Raw genomic sequence first — 12,890 nt, 5'->3', positions numbered from 1 at the left:
ATGACCCCAGTGAAGCCCCTGGTAGCCCAGGCCAGCCTCACCTCTCCGGGTGCCTCCTGCCGCAGCAGAGTCCTCTCTCCCTGTGCTCTTTCCCACTTGGAATGCACTGCTTACTTTTATGGGATGGATAAGAGGAAATGCTGTCAAGGTTTACTGGGTGGGTCCACCTTCAGGAGATTCTCCCCCACCCCACCCCCCATTTCTTTAGTATTTCATTTTCTTAATTGTTTTCTTTTCTTTCTTTTTCTTTGTGGAACAGCGGATTAATCATTATTAAGAAATGCCTCCCCACACCCCCCCTCCGAGTTTTGACACATTGCTTCTGGGAAAAATAAACTCCCATCACCATGCAAATGAGAATTACTTGCAATTTTGTGTTCATGGTGAAAAAATCCAAGTTAGGTCACTTTCCTAGGAGCTGTGGCACGCTACCAACTATACCCTGCAGGCACAGTCAGGAAAGCCCTGTGTGGATGGCCTGGCTTTGTCAGCATCCAGCTTCCTGAGACTCTGCAAGTCCTCTGGCTCCAACACGAGCCATCTCCCTGATGCCTCGCATACTCTGGGGAACCTACCACACGCCAGGCTTTCACATGTATCCCTCTGCTTAACTCCGGGGAACCTACCACACGCCAGGCTTTCACATGTATTCCTCTGCTTAACTCCTCAGGGACAGGTTTCTTTTTTCTCCTATAGGCAAAAGATTGTTTATTTTGCTTGTTTGTTTTTGGGGTTGTTTTTATTTGTTTCATGTCATCTCTTTCCTCTTTCGGAAGTCCCCTTCGTTCTTGATTGGTGTGAGAAAAAAACGGAAGTGAGCAGTACAGATTCTTAAATTAGTGGCAGAGCTGGGAACAGAACTTAGGACCCTTATACTGGGGCCAGAGGATCCTCTAGGCAGGTCACCTTCTTACTTATTACCACTTTCCGGTCAGGGTTTTACGTGACAGAAAGACAGGGTAGAATAGTGTCCTCTCAGAGAGTCATTTTCCCTTGGAGACATGGTCTCTGTGAGGCGGCACATGCCATGGTGGATGGCCTCATTCCCGTGCACATACGGGTCGGGAAACACTAATTGAACTCAGAAGGTTATTAATAAACAAAAAGTGAAAAAGAGGAGATGAAGCTGGGAGAGAGGTGAGGCGAGGCGGTGGCACTAGGAGGAGCTGGAGGGAAGTAGCGCTGATGGAAATGACCGAAAGGCATTGTATAAACGAGTGAACATTTCAAAGAATAGATAAGAATATTATTTTAAAAAACTAGTTTCCTCCCTCAAAGTAACTCTGGGATGGGGTTTAATCAAATAGCACACGCGCGCGCGCACATGCGCACAGGGTAGGTGCAGAACCTACTCCTGCTACCTGGCTAAGAAGACAGAAGAGTAGAAGAAAAGAGAGAAAAATCAAGGAGTATCAGAGCCATTGGTGGGGTTCAAGAAAAACGAACCCCAGAATCTGGAAGATTGTTGTCCAGCATCTTGACTTTAGTTAAATAATGTAGAACCCGTAAGCTACTGTGGCTGACAGTCATGTAGCCCTGGAATTAAGCCCATGACTCCCCTCTTCTCTGGGTAGCACAAGCTACTGAAAACCTCACTGAAGCCCCATCAAACAGGTAACGAACTTCGAGGATTCAAATGAGCTAACGGGCCTGCCCGTATCATAGTAAACAGTGTTTACTATTGCACAGATAGTAAGTAACAAATGGCATTTACTCTATGATATGCTGCCAAAGAAAGACAGGGCACCTCCATTAATATTTGGAAAGTGCACCGGCTCCTTCTAGAAAGGGAGACAAACACAGCTCTACAGTCAAATCTCCTGGGAAATGGGTGGGGAACATCCAGGGAGGTGGGTGCCATTTTCCCAGCACGGCCTCAGCTGCCTGGGTCAGAGCCCAGAGCCACATGTGAGAGCATTGCGACATGATCGGGCACAGTCTCCACGTTCACTCAAAGGAGCCGGCTCTTATCCCAGGCGCAGGATGTCATAGTGGGGAGCTTTCCGAGGACGGGGAATGTGTGCAGTGTCTATAATCCACTTCTAGCACGCAATGTCAGAGGGGGTGCGATTACAAGCAGGACTGGCAGGCTGTGCTCCCAGCAGTTGTCAGACTGGAGACTGGCCACTCCATCTTCGTACTTGTTAGTTCTTTGGTACAAATAGTACCTACTAAGTATTCGCTATGTAGGCTTGGTGCAGAGATTAAATAATCAAATGTTAGCCCTCAACACAGAGCCTGATACATTATTTCTTTTTGAGACAGGGTCTCACAGGCTGGCCTCAAATTGTAATTCTCCTGCCTCAGACCCCCAAGTACTGAGGTCACAAATTTGCACCACTATATCTAGCTTGCTATTAACTCTACAACTCCATCTGAAGCCCTAAATTGAGAGGAAGGAGATCAACGAGAAGGGATTCTCTCTAGCCCAAGCTTTACTCTCTAGCATTTAATATTGAAAAATTAAAATGGACATTGAGATAAAATGGCACCCGTTCTGGAACTGCAGTCACATTGTGAATGTGGTCTGTAGACAGAGACCTACGTGTAGCCTTAAAATTAAACCCAGCTGAGCCACTATTGAAAGACTGGGACCCAACTTTCCTTTTGTACCGCACATGGTGGTGTATTCCTGCAATCCCAGAACTCAGGAGGCAAGTGGGAAAGATTGTTTCCTGTTCAGGGCCAGCCTGGGTGACAAACTTGTCCCCTTCCTCTGCACCATTTTTTTTTCATTTAGCAAAAGGGGAAACAGTAAGAATGCAATGAAGTCCAAGAAGCTAGACTCAAGGTTTCTGTGTGTGTGTGTGTGTGTGTGTGTGTGTGTGTGTGTGTGTGTGTGTGTGTGTGTGTGTGTTTGGTAAGTGCTGGACAGTCGTGATTTCCAGTCCTCCTTCCCCAGCCAGCATTCACTCTAGCTGCATAAATCATTCATGGTGCTGAGACAAGTTCTTGTCCATGAAAGACAAGAGTGTGTCCACTCCCCAAGACAAGTCCTAGCATGCCCTTCACTTTCTTTGGGAATGAGGCTGCTCACCAAGATCTGAGGAAGGACCAAGTCTGAAGACTAGGAAACACTAGAAGCTGTGAGAGAGAAAGAAATCTGTAAAAGAAAACAGGACTGTCAGCACTGATGGGTGAAAATTCCATATGGGATACCAATAAGGATTTACAGAACAAATGATCAGTTCTCAGGAGACAGGTAAGTGTCTAGTTGTGAGTTCACAGCCAGGCTGGTCTACATAGTGAGTACCAAGGCTATACAGTGAGACCCTGTCTCACAAAAGAAGAAAATGAGGGGTGGGGGAGACATAAAAATGTTGTAAAGGTCTTAAGTATCATAACTATCCTTTGGATTATAGATAACTTTGAAAATAAATTTTTAAAGAAAAATTTTGGGAGGCCAGGTGTATTAGGACACACCTTTATTCCCAGCACTCTAGAGGCAGAGACAGGTAAATCTTAGTGAGTTCAAGGCCAGCCTGGTTTACAGAGTGAGTTCCAGGATATCCAGGGTTACATAATTTAACCCTGTCTCAAGTAAAAAATAAAACAAAACAAACAAGAAAGATAAATTTGGGAGCTGGAGAGATGGATTAGCACCCACATGGCAGCTCATAACCATCTGAAACTTGGGGGATCTTGTCTGCCTGTTCTAGGGTCCTTTGGGAACCAGGCCCACATGTGGCACATAGACTTATAGTCAGGCAAACCACCTAAAATAAAATAAAGTAAAATAATTTTTTAAAGATTTATTTATTCATTTATTATATGTAAGTACACTGTAGCTGTCTTCAGACACACCAGAAGAGGACATCGGATCTCTTTACAGATGGTTGTGAGCCACCATGTGGTTGCTGGGAATTGAACTCAGGACCTCCGGAAGAGCAGTCGGGTGCTCTTAACCACTGAGCCATCTCTCCAGCCCGTAAAATAATTTTTTTAAAGGTGGTAAGTGTTCCAGTTCTTGTAAATTTATCCCCCAAAACATTTCTCCCAGTTTGGGATTTACAGAGGAGTTGGGCAAGATACCAGAGAGCACACAGCTCAGCCCTCCGCATCACTGCAATGAACTGGGAGGTAAGCCATCATCTCCTATGGTACAGCGAGTAAATAGAGGCTGTCCCCAAAGCCTGTCAGAGTAACTAGTCTACCCCCCGACCTCTCCTCTCATCCGAGTCAGGTGTAGATGGAAACTTAGATTGTGGGGGCCTCAAGCTGGTTCAGTGGGGGAAATGATGTCACTATCCCGGGCCCAAACTTGTCCTTAGTCAGGAGGCTGAATACCTTAAGGAAACCTACATTGGGCACACCCACATCAGTGAGCACAGAATGACAAGTCCGCTCAGCTACCGCAATGTAGCCTCGCTTCCTTTCCTGCTGCTGCTACTGGGTACCTTGTCCGAGCAGGCTGATCAGGGCCCAAGACTCAGTCATCAGTGACAGTGGCTCCAATGCCATGAGACAGCCTCCGTGGAGATGAAGGGAACCAGGGACAGGGAACAGAAGGAGCCTATTCTGTGCTCACCGAGATCCCTCGTGTTCCAGGCTCAGTTAACAGGCTTACTTCCAGCAGCAAGCAACCTGTCCTCCCTTCAGAGGCAGACTTAATCAATTACATATGCAGGCTTAGCAGGCTCGGTGCTCCCAGATCACAACAATAAATCAAACCCTGTTAGGTGAAAGACTTTTCTCAAAGCATAGCTCCTAACAGAGTGACCTGTCTCCACCCATGCTCCCCTCTCGTCCCAGAGACAAGTGATGTAGAAGGAACTTAGAGCTATGTGGGGACCCCCCTCTCACACTGACCCCTCCACATCCCACTCCCCATGACTTCCAGACCCCTCGCAGCCCAGACCCCATCTACCTCCTCTCTGGACAAGCACTACATCCTGCTAGCCCTTCTCACCAGCAAGCCCCCCTCTCCCGAGTTTCCTGACAGTCAAACACCCATCTAGCTTTCAAACTCCGCTGAGTGTCTCCTAGCCCACCCCACCCCTTTTCCCTCCTTTCTACCTCTGCTGAGAAGGCTGCTGAGTCTTTCCTTTTCCCACCGGGCACATGGTATCCAGTTGATTTTGATGTTCAGACCTGTATATCTCGGAGTTCATGTATCTTTGACGTTCAGAATAAAGTGGGCATCTGTGTTTTCATTTGCTAAATTTGATAGCTTAAACTGGGCCTCCTGTTACAGGGGGACCAGCACATCCAGGTGTGTAGACCCCACCCCCTCCTGAAACTCGCTGGGTGTACTGGTAGGGTTCCTTAAAGAAATCAATTCATAAATGGAAGTATAGCCAAGAATGGGGGCACACACTCTACTCCAGCATTTGGGAGGCAGAAATTTCAGAAGTTAAAGCCAGCCTGATCTTTAAAAAAGGAAGTATAGCATCTGAAACAAAACCAAATCTTTATTTTAAAAAGTTAACATATACCACAAACACATATGCACATACATCAGCACACAACACACACATGCACACACACAAGCACACATAGAGAGAGAGAGAGTTAACATATAACAAACACATGCACATACACATACAGAGAGAGAGTGTGTGTGTTAACCTATACTGCAAACACACATGCACACAGAGAGAGAGAGAGAGTTAACATACCACAAACACACATGAACACAGAGAGAGAGAGTTAACATGCCACAAACACACATGCATACCCAGAGAGGGTTACATATACCACAAACACACTTGCACAGAGAGAGAGAGAGCATGCACACACACATACACACACAGAGAGAGCGAGAGAGAGAGAGTTAAATCACTGCTTCTATAATCACCTGTCCATCATCTTTCGGTTGTTTCTTCTACAACAATGATTTTTTTATTGTTATTTTCTGTGGGGAAATAAAAAATAAGTGAGACATTTCTATTGTGGACTGTGCCAAAACAAGTTTTGTTATTGAAAGTAGGAATATGTAAAATATGCTATGGGTTGATGCCCTACAGGTATAAATTCTGATAAATCCTGCTCTCGTAACCACCCTGGAAAAGGAGCATTTAGGGTCCACTCGGGACTGTAGAGATGGCGTCTACTAGGCACTAAGGAAAGCCAAGCCCTGCATTCCAGGTTTCCATCCCTTGCTGGGGACAAGTGTCTGCAGCATGCTCGCTTTCGGTGCTGTACAGCCCAAGTCTCACTTCTCTTCCAGAGCCCATTCCCAGAGTAATCCCTGTGTAGCAAATGCCACTTTTAAGTCAGGATGGCTACTGATCACACACAGGTGAGACACAAGCCATGCCAACACAGTCTCTAAAAGGCGAGTGCATCCGTGACCCAACGTGTCTTTAGTCATGTCTTCCCCACGTATCAGGGCCTCCCTGGTCCTTTCTGGCGTGAATGGAAGGGTGACAAAGAAGAAGGAATAGAAAAGGGGGACTGTGTAGCTGATTTAAGCTACAGTCACTTACAGGACTTTCAGGAGAGCACAGGACATATGGCGAGCCCAAGACTGAGCAGTAAATCCTCCCTGGACACAGGGCACTGCCTTCCACTTAGTTTGTGTTTTCTAACTTAACCGAGTGTTATTTTATTTCCAGGATCACAATATAATTACTGTTGTGTCTTATTAAGTGCAGCATAGTCATGTGGCGGGAGGGAGCACTGCAGCATCCCCCCTCCCTGCTGCCAAGGTGTTCCCCCTGAGGATTGAGTCATATAACAGGCCTAGGATAAAGAAGGCTGATTGGCAGGAAGAGAAGGGGACCTAGGGAAGGGAGGAGAAGCAGAGAAAGGGGGAGAGAAGGACAAAAAGAGGAGAGAGGAAGAGAAGAAGAGGCCAACTGGGGATACATGGGGATGGAGGGGAGGGGGAGGAAGAGGGGGCCAAACAGTTCCTCCTCCTCCTTCTCCTCCTCCTCCTCCTCCTCCTCCTTCTCCTCCTCCTGTCTCCCTCCTCCTCCTTCTTTTCTCCCTCCTCTGTCTCCTCCTCCTCCTTCTTCCTTCTTCCTTCATCTTCCTCCTCTTCTTCCTTCTCTTCTTCCTCCTCTTCTATGCCTGCCCCCTGGCAGTGTGCAGCTTCCTCTGCGGCTGCTCAGGGCCCCCATTCTAAAAAGCATTCATAATCTATATTATAAACAAATTTTCCATCTGCTACTACAGTGGAAGGTTAAGATTTCATTTATAAAGTCTGGCGGTGGTGACGCACACCTTTAATCCCAGCACTGAAGAGGCAGAGGCAGGCAGATCTCTGTGAGTTCAAATCCAGGCTGGTCTACAGGGCAAGTTCCAGGGCAGCCTAGCTACACAGAGAAACCTCATTTCAAAAAAAGAAAAAAGGATTTATTTTATAGTGTGCCACACAAACATGTTACTTCCTCATCTCTCCGGTCATCACAGGGAGGCAGAGGCTGTCCTCTTAAAGACTTTGTGTCTTGATTTGCTCCAGGGACAGCCGGAAGAGCACTATCAAATGCTGAGAGACTCATTCCAACATTCAACATTTCCCACGACCACACTCAAAATCCATAAACTGAGAGAACTGGAGAAGGGGACCGGCTAGGCAGTGCTGCACCATGCCTATCCAGGTTCTGCTACTCCAGGGTGCATTAACCCTTTAACCTCCGCACCTACTCTACGAGGTAGATAGTATTTCTGTGTCTGTTGTTTCAGAGGAGGAAGCTGAACCCCAGAGCTATTAAATACCTGTCCACTGATAGGCAGCAAAACCAAAAGCAATCAGAGGCGGCCCACTCCAGTACCTCTGTTTTTAACAACCGTGGGGTGCCAGACATCTGAAGCAGCTCCCCATTGATAGAGAAGGAAAGAGCTGGGGTTCAGAGAGAACAGTCTCCCCTAAAACAACACAGTCAAGTCTCATGGTGACTCTGGGCTAGAGCTCACATCCAGGGCTCTTTCCAACCTCAGAACCTTTGTCACCTAACTTCAAACTTTCCTCCTACAGAAAAAGAAATCTTTCCTTGGGAAAATGGGATGGAGTGTGGCTCACCAGCCTCTTCCCTGGCTAACAGGCCTAGGCACATCACAAGAAACTGATTCTGTGGAAATCCAATGTGGTTTTTTCCCCTTAAATAAAATAGCCCATGTCAGTTGAAAAGCACCCATAGGAGCCAGGGAGTTCCTGGGGAGGGTGTTACCTTGGAAGACTTCTCCTTGGAGAAGGAGGGTGGGATAGGGCCCGGGCTTACTGCACAGGCAGAGCCAAGGGATAGCAGATGGAGGACTGACCTGTCTGAAATATTAGAACCAAAAGCAAGCCAGAGGCACAGAAGGCACAAAAGACACAGGCCACATCTTATCCATCCCACATCTCAGACTGAGTGATCTCCTGTGGTACAGCCCCTGCTCTAGGGTCTATTCACAAAGCCAGAAGGTTTGTCTAGACCCCCTTTCCTAGAGGATTTCCTCCCTGGGTTAGCTATTTACCCTGTCCTAGGCTCACGTTCGCTAAGCATGACATGTATGGGACCCAGCTGTCACTATCTACCTAGAAGTGAGCTAGGGTTTTCTTTCAGTTTAGGGCTATATGGGGATTCCTTTTGGAATGGTCTTCCTTTACTCTCACAGCATTTCTGTTCTCCTTGGTCGCCCCTCAGCACCCAGAAACACATTTCTGAGCTCTAATCATTTTTACCTTAAAATGAGTAAGCTATTCAGACATCTCCCAGCAGACTTAGGAAGGGCTGAGACCGTGGTTTCTGATTAAAGAACACAGGATAGTCAAAATAAATTGTTCCTTTGTTAAGTCCACCTTTTGTTTTGAGCATTCATAAATCAGGTTCTGCCTTGCATGTAAATTCCACCACGACAAGAATGTTGTCAATTTTACTCATTGTTTATCCCCAGAAAGCTACACAGAGTGGAAGCCCCTTTAATAATTGAATGAATGAATGAATGAATGAATGAATGAATGAATGACAGGAGTAGGGCCTTCCACAGGCATGGGCAATGATATACTTTAATGTGTTTCCTCTAATCCACCTGGACGGTTTTTGGAAATTCCACAGTTGAACACCCAGCCTGATGAGTAGGTAGACACCCAATGGGAGAGAAGAGCAGGATTCCTATCATTGAAATGCCATTTCAGAAAAGCAAGATGGCCCTGTGGGTGAAGCACTGGTCTTGTAAACCTGATGACCTGAGTTCAATCCCTGGAACCCATGGAAAGAGATAGATGAGAGAGCAAACTACAAAGTTGTTCTCTGATCTTCACATGTGTGCCTTGGCATAATCACACACACACACACACACACACACACACACACACACACACACACACACACACACACACCCACACCACCACCACCACCACCACCACCACCACCACCACCATTACCATCATCACCACTGCCACCATCATCATAAATAATAACTTAAAAAAGAAAAACGAGAGAATTGCCACTCTTCTGTGCCTTCAGGGAAGACCTTTTAAGGAATGTAGGCGCCCAGGAGCTCTTCACGATTTTTCTCTCTGGTGACCAACAGAGTTAGGTTTGGCAGAGGCTAGAACAAAAGCTCTCCTGGCTGTCGAGTTATAAAGTCTCTTTTAATTGTCTCTCAGAGTATGTATCCGTGTTGAAGACACAACAAAATATGGTGTCAGGGAAAAAAAAGTTTGAACTTGGTATTTTATGGCTATGGAAGAATTATCAAGCAAGCAGAAAAAGAAACTCTTCAACGTTTTCACTTGTATCAGAGTAAGGTGAATTATCTCCCTCCCCCCCACCCCCGGCAACTTGGAAGCAGAGCAGTAAAGTGCACTTCCAGCAGAGTGGCTTGCCATGACTAAAGCTTTTCTTGAACATAATCTGCGTTTAAACATACACACAAAAGAACATTAATCATACACAGACTGCAGAGCTGAAATGTCTGATTCATTCCTTTGAGAAGTTGATTTTTGAACTATGAATACACATCCTAGGCACTGTTCAATTCCTGTGAAGAGACACCATACCCAAGGCAACTCTTATGAAAGAAAGTATTTACTTGGGGGCTTACTTACAGTTTCAGAGGCTTAGTCCATTATCATGACGGCAGGGAGCATGGTAGCTCCCATGGGCCTGAAATAGTAGTGGAGAGCCACACCCTGGTCCCTGGTCCACAGGGAGAGGGAGAGAAGGGGTGAGGGGGGGGGAGATGGGGAGAAAAGGGGAAAGGGGAGGAGAGAGGGAGAAAAGGGGAGAGAAGAAGAGAGAGGGAGAAGAAGAAAGAGAGAGAGAGGCAGGAAGAAAGGAAGAGAGAGGAAGAGAGGGAAAGAGGGAGAGAGCAGGCCTGGCTTGGGCTTTTGAAACTTCAAATCCCATCCCCAGTAACATACTTCCCCCCAAAAGGACGTACCTACTCTAACAAAGCCACAACTCCTAATCCTTTGCAAATAGACCCCAGTGACTAAACATTCAAATGAGACTACTGCAGCCATTCTTGTTCAAACCACCACATGTACACTTAAGAATTAAGAAGCTACACAGATATGCAAGTTTTCCTCTAGAGTCCAGGAGTAAACTCTTTAGAAATCTGTGAACCTAAATTATTAGCAGAGAACTTTGAATGTAGCTCAGAGGTCAAGTATACTCTGTGCAAGACCTTGGGTTCGTTTGCTATCACTGGTGTCGTAACTCTGTCCCTGTTTCTTCATATGGAGAAGTACATGTGACGATGTCTTCCCTGCCCTCCTACATTAGGAATCACAGCTGTACATATATGTATGAGATTAGCATTACACACTGGGAGGCCTGCACCTGCCCTTTTCTCAGCCCAGTACCCTAGAGAGTAAGAGCTGGGTGTACACGCTTGGCTCTTGCTGCCCACTGGCAGAAGTCACAGAGACAGATGCAAGTGCCAGGGGACAACTATCTGTTTAGTCTTCCAGATGGAATCGCTCACTCTAGTCCTTGTCATAGAAGGATTTTCCCATCTCTTGGACCTTAAGTAACTTCTCATTTAGGAAGAAGTGAGGATGAATAATTTCTGGCTCCTGCAAAGCTACAGCCAGCTTGTCAACATAGTTAGCAAAGCCCAATTGAATGACATTGAATTACGGAATGAGCACTTAGAGCTGGGGTGGCTAGCCAGCCCAATTTACCTGGAACTGTTAGGTTCCGGGCCACAGGACTTTTAGTCCCCAAATTGGGAAAGTCCAAGACAAATCCAGACAAGTCTGTCACCCTAAGTGAACTAGGAATAGAAAAGCCAGATTCAAGTTTTGACTCTGTACCTTGAGCCTATGGTCTGTGCACCATTACCTATTTCTGTGTTAAGCGTGGATTGTGCTACAAGGAAAGCTTCATTATGGTGCATGGCTCTGTCAATATCCAGCCGCAGAATGTTGGCCAAATCTCAGAAGTTATGTCCTATTAAAGTCAGTTTTGTCTTCTAGGCACAAATGAAAACTGGATGATAGAACATATAGTAAGCTTTTGGAAGAAGAGAGAAACTCAATCTGTGCTTTTAAATCTGAAAATCCAAGCAACGTAACACAATGCACTAAAGAAAAGTTGTATCCTTCCCCCCCCAGCCCCCTGTTACTGCTGTAGTTGGCCATGTGAACCTGGAAGACCGGGGCCTAAGATCAGACAGACTAAAGCCTCCTGCAATAGCCAACTTTTCTCAGAGCATCAGAGCATCTGAGGGTTGAGAAGCCTCACCTGAGTAAAGTGAACACTCCCAAGGACAAGCTGCATGGGGCAAAAACATGTTTTCCCAGCGAGGCACATGAATAACAACAGCTGAAGTAAACTCACTCCTACCCACTACCTCCTACCTACTGCACTGGGAGGAAGGAGTATATAAAACATTTTTCAAGAACAATTGTGTGTTTTGAAGAAACTCTTGTCTTGATTTTCTTTTAGTTGTTCTTGTTGTTGGGGGGTGTTTTGTTTTGTTTTATTTGGAGTTTTCTCACAAGCACTCTGGATTCTCATAGGACTCCATTGTTGGACTGTGTTCTGACACTTTATTATTCCATATCCATCCCATTCACAGATGGTGTCTATTATTCCATGCTCCCAAAGGATGTTGTTGACGTTGTTTTGTTTTTCAAGACATGGTTTCTCTGTGTATCCCTGGCTGTCCTGGAATTCACACTGTAGATCGGGCTGGCCTTGATCTCACAGAGATCCACCTGTTTCTGACTCAGGAGTTCTGGGATTAAAGCATGCACCACCACACTTGGCATCTCCAAAAACTTTTTATGTATGATATTGTTTTCTATTAAGACCATATAACTCTGGAAGAGGTTTGTTTTCCGTATGGCAATTTTGGGCCTTGGTAGTTGAAGGACAGTGCAGCCAGCTAGAATGAGAATTATACCCTAAGCATCTTAGCTCTTCATTAAAACCTCTTCTTTCTGGGTCACTTGTCCTTCACACCTTATGAGACAACTACAGTTCCCCTTGGCCCAGAGCACTCACGTCCCTAGAGACACATAATCCGTGATATGAAGCAGATGAACCTCAAGGTATTGGGGACCAGGTCAACCCAAGGCCTTTCCTGAGGCACTGTGATACACTGAAGAAATGGAGTTCCCTGCCTAAAATCAGGAACGTGCTTGACAGAGCCAGTAATTGCCTGGGGCCAGGGCCTTTTGGGAGCGGTAGCTTTGAATACTAAGAACTTCATTCTTCCCACTCTGGGTATCATGATGTCCCATGGCTGCGGTGCGTTCAGCCTGTGACTAACGATTTGAGACATCCTGCTTTCCCCTTGTGCAACATTGCTCGGTGAGCTGCTTGCTGAGTTCATCCCACTGTGATAGCTTTCTCCTGACTCTGTCTCATTTCCCCCCTACAAACCGGATATAAGGTACTATACTTCTTAATACACTTGCTTGCCATAAAACATAGCTTGTTCAAGACTTCTTGAGCCTAACTTTCCTAGCCTCTTTATTTTCTGATCTCCTGGTCCTCCCTACTACA

Source organism: Rattus rattus, chromosome 10, assembly GCF_011064425.1.
Source record: "Rattus rattus isolate New Zealand chromosome 10, Rrattus_CSIRO_v1, whole genome shotgun sequence".
NCBI lineage: Eukaryota > Metazoa > Chordata > Mammalia > Rodentia > Muridae > Rattus > Rattus rattus.
This window is presented reverse-complemented; position numbering follows the sequence as displayed.